This window comes from Cervus canadensis, chromosome 3 (assembly GCF_019320065.1).
Source record: "Cervus canadensis isolate Bull #8, Minnesota chromosome 3, ASM1932006v1, whole genome shotgun sequence".
In the NCBI taxonomy this organism is placed as follows: Eukaryota; Metazoa; Chordata; class Mammalia; order Artiodactyla; family Cervidae; genus Cervus; species Cervus canadensis.
Genome location: NC_057388.1, coordinates 61,666,008 through 61,672,910, shown reverse-complemented (window position 1 = coordinate 61,672,910; position 6,903 = coordinate 61,666,008). Strand labels below are relative to the sequence as shown.

The following is a 6,903-nucleotide window of genomic DNA, read 5'->3' as shown; positions in this document are numbered from 1 at the left end:
CAAACAACTGGGTTGAAGACCGATGAAAGGAAGCTGCCAGGGGTCAGGCAACAATCTAGAAAGGGGTCTACTCAGGTCTGGAGAGAAGTCCCGCTGGTCTTGTCTGTCTGACTTGACCAAGGCACCGAGCCCTCTTCTCTCCAGAGGGGTCTCACTCTTTATTGATACAGATAAGAACTAACATCCTCCTCTTCCAGGAAGCTTTCCTGGACTGAAAGAAATGTGATCCATGCAGACCAACAATGTGGCATACCAGAGGGGGCCAGGGTTCACTGTGTTGTAGACAGAAACCATCAGTTCACTGAGCAGACTTTCTGGACACTCAGATACTTCCTTTAAGTTTCCCCTTATGGAGTCCTGCTCCATCCTCCAGTCCTCTCCTCCTCAGTTGGGCAAGAATTCCCAAGGAAAGGCTCAAGTCTCTCTCTCCCTCCTCCTCCTTCTTGAAGCTTCCTCAACAAGATGGCATACCCAAAACTCAAACCCACTTGGAAGGCGAACAACAACTTACTCGAATAAGGAAAGCCAGAGCCTGGTTGCAGAGCTGTAGGCTGGGGTATGGAGGGAGCTCTTCAGATGCTGACATCTGGGGTAGGATGGAGAAACCATGAGCAGGGGCAGGTGGGAGCAGTGGGTTGGCTGGTGGGGGTGGACAGAGGGTAAGTGCTTGGCATGGGAGCATGTAACTAACTGTTCTCAGTTGGGCTTTGGCTTTGCCATCAACTGGCTACCTGACCTTGACCCGATTGGGGTTTCCCAGGTTGCACTAGTGGTAAAGAACTCATTTGCCAGTGCAGGCGACACAAGAGACACAGGTTCTATCCCTGGGTTGGGAAGATTCCCTGGAGGAGGGCATGGCAACCTACTCAAGTATTCTTGCCTGGAGACTGCCATGGAGAGGAGCCTGGCAGGCTGTAGTCCTTAGCGTTGCAAAGAGTCAGTCAGTTCCCCTCACTAAGCCTCAGCTTATCCATCTGTACCAGGAGGAGGTTGAGCAGTATAATAACAGTTGTTCAGGCTCTAAGTCATGTCCAACTCTTCGTGACCCCACAGACAGCAGCAAGCCAGGCTTTCCTGTCCCTCACTGTCTCTTGGATTTTGTTCAAACTCATGTCCATTGAGTTCGTGTAGCAATAGCAATTAATTCATTAGTGAGGAAATAAAATCAGTGAAAACCTACTTAGTCCCGGTCTTGTTTAATGCTGTGAGGAGGTGGGGGGTGTCGGGGGAAGGTACTGTGATGCCCCTATACAGGGAAGTAGCTGAGGCTCAGAGACACCGAGTCCCTTGCCCCAGCTCACAGAGCTAACCCTGGCACAGCCGCGATGGGAGCCAGGCAATCTGACCCCAGAGCACTGTTGTTTTAAGCTGCTGGAGGGCTCCCCTGTAAGGCACCCCACCTCCCTTTTCTGGCCTTAGAGGGGATCACATTTGAAGACATTCAGACAGGCTCCAGGAAGCTAGCTGACGTTCCCAGGCCAGGGCTGTGGGGGCAAAGAAAAATCCCAAGGGGAGTCTGGCATTTGCCCTGTAAGGAAGGCTTCCTGGAGGAGGAGGAACTGGTTCTGACAGGGAATCAGAAGGACGTGGGAGGAAGAAGACTGATGGTTTCTCGCTCTGGGTATTTCGGGAGGGTTGAAAGGAGGGAGGTGAGCCCCGGGACTGAGTCCCGGAAGCCGGGCGACAGAGGGGGATTGTCGCCTCCGCATCCTCGCCCCCAGGTCTCCGCGCCAAAGCTCCTGCTCTGGTCTGCGGCGGGCGGGGTCCGGCTCCCCTAACCCCTCCCCCGGGCGCCCATTGGCCTGCACCCCACCCCCCAGCCTGCGAAGCACGGGGGGAGGCGGTGGTCGGTCGCCTCCCTCCTGCCCCCGGCCTGGCTTCGCTGTGGAGGCGGCGCCTCTCCGGCAGGGCAGACGAGGCTGGGCGGACGAGCGGCGCGGGGCGGGCTAGGGCAGGCCGGGGGCCCCGCGGTCGGGCCCCGGGCGGCGACTGACAGCGGCGGCGGCGGCTCCAGGCGAGCGTGGTCCCCGCGTGCGCACAAGCTCACGCCGCCGCGCAGGGACCCACGGACCCCGGCGCCCGGCGGACACACAGACGCGGAGATCCGGCTCTACGCGCGCTACTCAGCGCACGAGCTCCCCATCTCTGGGCGGAGCGGGGCGCGGACTCGCCGCTGGGCGCCCTCCCCGCGGAGCCTGCCCAGACCCGCAGCCCGCGGCCCCGCCGCGAGGCCCCTGGGTGAGCAGGTAAGCGCCGCCCAGCCGCCCTTGCCCCCCTACGCCCCGTCCGCCCTCCCCTGACTCCAGAACCTTCGCCCCTCTGGGGCCACGGGACCCCCTCCTCCAGCTCAGTTGTCTCCGCCAGCCGCGTCCTTCACCGACGGAGAGCGGGCCAGGGCCAGAGCGGGGCCAACCTCCCGAAACCTAAATGAAGCCCTCTCCCGCCGCTGCTTCCTTCCTGCGCGACACTCTGCCACCCTCCGTCCCGAGCCACCCCCCCTCCACCCAGTGTCTGGGATCGCGCTCCGGAGAGACCGATCCCTGCAGCCCGCAGGGGGTGGGATCGGCTAGCTCCCGGGCGCCCCTCCTCGTGCCAGAAGGGAGGACCCGGGGCAGGAAGGCACTGCGACCGGAGGGACCCAGAGGGACCTGTCTACCTACTCCTGAGGCAGACGGACGCGGCTACGCGGATCCGATCGGGAAGGCAACGCTGGAGGGTTCCCTGGGGGCTGGGTACCGCAGTCTTCACGGGGTGTGAGGGGTGGGCTCGGGACATGCTGTGTAGGGGGTGAAGTACGGGCCAGCGTATATAACGTTCCCGAGTAGTGACACCTTCGCAATGGTTCAAAAGAGCGTTGTCTCTGGGTTTCCCGCGGTGCAGAGGCAGGGGTCGGGATGCCTGGGTTTCTGCGGTTCCGCGAGGAAACGGTCCCTGGGAGCCTGTGGAAGAAACCTGTCGTCTCCCCTGGCTGGAGTGGGCCCGCCTGAGATGAGACCCCTGCCCGATTCCTTAAAGGCACAGGCTCCCGCTGCAGCTGTGGGAGGCAGGGGCTCGCAACCTGGGCTGGCAGGACCTTTGCAGGTTTGCAGGAGGGGGTTCGGGGCGGGTTTGGGGGGGGGGAGGCGGAAGCGGGGGTGGTGGGTTAGAAGCGGCCGGAGTGCCACTGGATGGAGCTAGACACTCGGGAGGGAGCCCAGCCAGGAACTGATTGTATTTCATGTGGAGCTGGGAGTGGAAGCTCGCCCCTAGAAGGTGCTGAGACCCCCTTTGAAAGCTGCTGGGGGAGGGAGGGTGGACCCCTGCCAATTCTCCAGAGGATTTCTATGCTTTTAGTACAGGTGCATCAGTCTCCTTATCTCCTCCAGCACCCTCCTCCCCACTACCAAAAGGAAAGACATGGCATTTGGCTTTTCCAGTGAGCAGCCCTGCCGGGGGGTGGGGGGGTGGGGGTGCAGCTGAGGAGTGAGAGGGGGCTACACAGTCAGAGAGGGGCAACTTTCCCTGGAGAGGGGCAGAAAGGCATTCTGAAGGTCAGGCTAGAGGCTTTTGAGTGGCTGTGGGCCTCTGGAGGGGTTAAAAAAACTATATGAGCCTTGGAGGGGTAGGGGGGAGTGGGGAGGAGCAGCACTCAGATTATCTCAGAAGGCCAGTTTGAGTTGGTGTTGGGTGCGGGTGGGGTTGGCAGAACCCCTAGTCCCTACCCAGATGAATCTGGGGCTCCTGCTGCCTTCTGACCTTGGGGAGGACAAGCAGAGGTGCCAGTCTGGACACCAGTCAAAATTTGAGTTTATAAATTAGAAATAGAACACACTGGGGCAGGCCCTGGCTGGATCTTCCAAACAGTTCATCAACAAGTGTGTGTGGGGTGACCAGGGAGGCAAACCCGCTGCCTTCCTGCCCCTGCCGTGGGTCATTCGTCCATGATTCTGTGCCTGGGACAGGATGTATGACTCTGCTCCTGTTTGCGATGAGAGGGAATGTCTATGGGGAGATTCCTGAAGGACCCTTGCCTACGTTCTGGGAACTAATCAGGCTGAAAGATCCATTGAGTGCTGTTTTCTGTCAGGTTCAGGTGGGCAGGGAGTTGATTGGAGAAACACTGGAATCCACCCCTTTTATGCAGCCACCCCTCTCTGCCATGCCCCTACTTTGGGACACCCCCTCAATTCGTGTTGAATAATCCAAATAAAACAAAATGGGGGTTTACAGATCAACATAGACATCTAGAAGACTAGGGGAGACAAGACTTCAGGCCACAGAGTGGCTTTCTTCCTGGGGATGTGGCCTCAGGTTATGTGTCCCAGGTATCCGGTCTCACAGATCTCCCTGACCAGGGCCGGCACTAGGTGGGGGACTTGTGCTGTCTGCTGGAGGGCAGAACCAAGGAGTGCCAGTCACAGAGCACAAGCTCAGCTCGGTGCCAGAGAGGCCTCGTCGCTTCCCCGAGAGCCACCCCAGCGTGGAGCCGACACTTGGGGGTGACAGTGGGTTTCCTGTCTGGGGAGGAGAGTGAGCAGAGATCCCATGTCGCACACAGGTAGGCCTGGAGCCCCTGGAAGCCTTGATTACCCCTGAATGGAGGAATCTATGAGTCTGGGGTCTGAATGGGCTGGGACTAGTGGTCTGGCTGCCTGGCAACATGCAGTCTGGAAACTCATCAGCTGCAGCATGCTTGTACTGAGCCCTGGATGCCGTCAGAGGCACGTGGTGGCAGCCACCCCCACAGTGACACACAGGGAGGCAGTGACACACCGCTGGGGTGGCATCAAGGCTTCCTGTGACACCTGCCAGAAAGCCAGGGCAAGCATGCAACAGCAGAGAGCAACATACGTAGGGACATGGGGACACACACACGGACATGGAGACACACCCTCTCACACAAATCTGGACACGCCTGGGGATGGAGGTGTCTGCTCCACGAAGATCACAGTCTTCCTTGATGAGTGTCCACGTGCACGGCATTGACACTGAATGGAGAAAGTGTGTGTGTTGCGTGAGGCTGGAGCGAGGGTTGGCAGGCTTTTTCTGCAAAGGGCCAGATAGTAAATTATTTTAGGCTTTTGCTGGCTGTACACTCCGTTGCAACTGCTTCATTCTGCTGTCATAACGTAAAAGCAGCCGTAGATGCTACTTATGCAAATGAGTGGAGCTGTGCGCTGATGAGCTTTATTTATGGCCACAAATTTGATTTTCACACAGTTTTCCTGTGTCATGAAATATGAGCCTTTTGATTTTTTTTCCTGACCATTTGAAAATGTAAAAACCATTTTGGGCTCCCTGACTGTATAAAAATAGGTGACAGGCTGGATCCAACCAGCTGGAAGGGTTTGTGATCTCCTGGGCTATAGGTTAGCAAAGAGAATTTGGTTTAAGAGGTGGAAGAAGGGAGGAGCTTTAGTCCTGGGAGCCCACAGTGCTCTAGGGGGCCCTGGATGCCTGTCTTCACCCTGCCTGGAGCTCAGGGTACCCATTAACGCCTGACTTCAGCATCCTATCCTAGACAAGCTTCTGCTGGGTTCACGTTATACATCTCCCACGCTAAGGACTCCTGGAGACAGTGTTCATGCCTGAAAATGAAAGGATATCATGTCACTGGACTCACCAAACAGGTCCTGAGCCCCTCTCCCATTCACCCTGTTGGCCAAGGACATGCCCACCTCCACCAGGAGGAAAACCCGCAGGGAGACCTGGACATGCCCCTTGTTTTCAGACAAGACTTCAAACTCACAAAGACAAGGATGAGACCTGAAACAGCCCAGGCAGGGGTGAGGGGTTTCCTCATCTAGGGCTGGTAGTTGTCAGAGGAGAGTGAGGCCAGTAGAGGTGGGTGCAGCCAGGCTGGGCTTCCTGGAGGTGGTGATAGGAGGTTGTATTGGCCTTGTGGAATACCTGGACTCTCTCATCCCAGCTCCATGCATTGCCTTAGCTTTCACCTTTCTCCCATGACAAATGAGCACCACAGAGGGCTGGCTGGGGAGTAAAACATAAGAGTTCCTTTGCGGATACCTGTGAATGTTCCAGCTTCTGATTTAAGGCTGTGTGGTAGACTGGGTCCTATTCAGTTTCTTCTTATCCCTCCTGTCCCCTTCTGACATTTCTTTCCTGCTATTTCCCTAGAGGAGGGGCCTGGGAGATCTTTCCCCACTTTCTCAAGTCTCTGAATTCTGACCTCCACTTCCCATTCCAGCTGCCCTTCCCTGCCCAGACCCCCATCTCCTCTACCTGGATTCCAGGTTTTCTGTTTGTGTTTTCTCTTCCACTCAGCTCACCAGCCTTCTGAGGAATACTCCCTAAATGAGAAGCTTAGCACCTCAGTCCCCTGCGTGAAACTCTTCAGTGCCCCAGCCCTCTCTCCTGTAACTAGGCTGCTGCGTCCCTGGCATCCCAGACTGGCACCGACCTTCCACCGTCTCACCACCCCCCACCCTGCTGGGTCCCTCAACACTCTTCAGTCACCTTTCTAAGCTCATCACTAGGCACCCCTCAGAGTTTTAGGGTGCCCACCGAGTGCCTGACTTGTGCCGGGTGCCAGTCAGAGCTGGCCCTCCCTTCCAGGGGTCAGCATCCCCTCCAGAGGGACGGCTGGTTAGCAAGAAGGGCAGTGCAGATGGCCACGCTCTCCATCCCACCTGCCCCGAGCCTCACCCCTGCCTCGGAGGTGCACAGTCACCCATCCGAAAACCAGCGCCTGCTTCCTGTTCCCGCTCCCCCACTACTGCCCTCTTCTCCCCACCCACCACCTCCCACTGTCTTCCATCACTTCCCGCCCCTACTCATGCCTTCCCCTTTCTTTTATCTTCTTCTTTATTTCCATTCTTCTCTCTTCCTCTTCCAGGCCCTGGGGGGCTGTCCCTCAGAGAGGATTCCTAGGACCCTTCAGGGATAGGAGATGCGCCTGGACTA

The 6,903-nt window shown here is 57.6% G+C and overlaps 1 protein-coding gene across 3 annotated transcripts in view; it reads left to right on the top strand.

Moving 5' to 3' along the window:
- Positions 1-1,798: 1,798 nt before the first annotated feature.
- The window catches only part of ADCYAP1R1 (ADCYAP receptor type I), a 61,308-nt gene continuing 56,203 nt past the window's right edge, over positions 1,799-6,903 (top strand). For 2 of the 3 annotated variants that reach the window (XM_043463266.1, XM_043463264.1), the window contains exon 1: positions 1,891-2,246. The gene's annotated coding sequence lies outside the window, so the exon portion shown is untranslated. Of the gene's footprint in view, positions 2,247-6,903 lie in introns of all 3 variants that reach the window. The other variant, XM_043463263.1, reaches the window with a different exon arrangement.